Source organism: Penaeus vannamei, chromosome 43 (genome assembly GCF_042767895.1).
Source record: "Penaeus vannamei isolate JL-2024 chromosome 43, ASM4276789v1, whole genome shotgun sequence".
Classification (NCBI taxonomy): Eukaryota; Metazoa; Arthropoda; class Malacostraca; order Decapoda; family Penaeidae; genus Penaeus; species Penaeus vannamei.
This window is the reverse complement of record NC_091591.1, coordinates 12,635,678-12,638,177: the sequence shown is the minus strand read 5'-3', so window position 1 is coordinate 12,638,177 and position 2,500 is coordinate 12,635,678.

Here is a 2,500-nt window from a genome sequence, read left to right as displayed (position 1 = left end):
TAATAATAATAATAATAATGATAATAATAATCATCATATTAATGATAACAACAATAATAATAATATTAATAATAATAATAATAATAATAATAATAATAATAATAATAATAATAATAATAATAATAATAATAATAATAATATCAAAAATAATAATGATAATGATAATAATGATAATAATAATAATTATTATAGAAATATAAATAACAACAACAGCACCAAAAATGATAGCAATGATAATAACAATGATTATATCAATAATGATAATAATGCTAATGATAACAAAGATAATAATGGTGATAATGATAATAATAATAATAATATCAATAATAATACTACTATTACTTCTTCTAATAATAGTGCTAATAACAATGGTAACAACGATGGTGATAATAATAATGATAATAAGGATAAGAATGATAATGATAATGTTAATGAAAATAATAATAATGATATAAATAATAATGATACTGAAATAATAATGATGATAATGGCGATAACAGCAATAATAATAATAATGATGACAACAACACTAACAACACCAATATCGGTAATAATAATTGTAATAAAGATTATTGTTATTATGATAATATTTTTAATGATAAAGAACACATATTATTGATAGAAACAACATCACCAACAACAACAGGAGTAATTATGATAATGAAATTAGCAATACCTTCAGCAGTGGCGGTAACAGTAATGCTTGTTTAAGACTTGTACTGATAGCGGGTATAGCTGCTGTGGTTGCAACATTAGCATTAATGTTATTATTATCTCGCCAAATCTTGCAAATATCGCTTACAATATCGGTGTTATTAAGAGCATTTCAACTTTTATTTTTCACTCTCTCTCTTGTTTTCAGTCCTCTTATCCCTATTGTTTTTTCTCTTTCTCTTTCTTTTTTCACGTTTTCCTGTTCTGTGTTGTAAAGTTCAACGGATTCCGAATATATAACGCGGGCTTTGGGCTCCTAGATTTTCTTCTAATCTTTTCTAGTCCCCGAAATCTAATTGATAACATAAACAAGCGTCGGTAGCGTAAAATAGCCCCCGTGGTAATGCCAAACTGCACATTACACATAAGGGAAATGCCAAGAACGAGAGTCTATATATTTCGTGCTCTCTCCCTCCTTTTCCTTTCTCTCCTGTTCTCTCTTCCTCTTTTACCTCTTTCTTATTTCTCTTGCTGTTATTAGAGTCTATATATTTCGTGCTTTCTCCCTCCTTTTCCTTTCTCTCCTTCTCTCTTCCTCTTTTACCTCTTTCTTATTTCTCTTGCTGTTATTAGAGTCTATATATTTCGTGCTTTCTCCCTCCTTTTCCTTTCTCTCCTTCTCTCTCCCTCTTTTACCTCTTTCTCATTTCTCTTGCTGTTATTAGAGTCTATATATTTCGTGCTTTCTCCCTCCTTTTCCTTTCTCTCCTGTTCTCTCTTCCTCTTTTACTTCTTTCTTATTTCTCTTTGTTATTTGGTTTTGTATCTTTTCTCTCTTCTTTCGTTCTTTTTGTTTAGGTCTTAGGCTTTGAATTAGAGCTGTCCTCTTTGTCTTCCTGTCGTTTGTCTTTTCTGTTTATCTTCTATGTCTCCTCTTCTTCCTCTCCCTCCTTCCCTCTTCCATTCTTTTTTTTTTTCTCAGTCCTCTCCTCCATCTTTCTGTTTTCCCTTCCCCTACGATCATTATCCGTTTTTGTAAATGTTATCTTCGTCGTTTTGCCTTTCAGTTCGTTAAGTCAATGGGAAATAATTAAAATGAGATGATAGCGAAACCCTCTCAGCATGAAACCCCATTAAATTTCTTTTTGATTCTATGCTATTCTCTTTTTTATTCCCTTTTCTCTGCCTCTTGTCATGGCGAAGTGGCAGCCTTATTCACGTATTTATAATTTATGACGTGGATAGAAAACGTACATGCGCTTTCCAGACGTCTTTTTTGTAATACTTTCATGAACGTAGGCGCATAAAACACACACACTAATATTTCATAATTTTTTTCTTTGACATGTTCTGCTCTATTATCTCCTTTGTCTCTCGCTTTCCTTTGTAACTTCTTTTATGGGGAATGAAAATAACCAAGAATTCTTAAAGGCCAGTGTAAACATTTTTTCTCTGTGTATTCATGTTCTTAACAGTTTTTTCTTCTGTCTGTCTCCTCTGACAAGGAACATTTTTCTTTAAGATTTGAGGTGAAAACGACCTTATCAGATTTTACTATTGCAGTTATTCCACTTCTCTGTTCTAATTGTTTTCATTATCATTATCAAGACTAAACTACTAATGATTTTTATAATGATGTTGAAAGCTATTATAATGATAAAGATTATAATATTGTTATCATAAATATTATTGTTATTGTTTTACTATTACCACTATTATTATTATTATTACTCTTATTAGTATTATCATAATAATAATGATAATAATAATGATAATAATAATAATAATTATTATTATTATTATTATTATTATTATTTATTATTATTATTTTTATCATCATCAATAC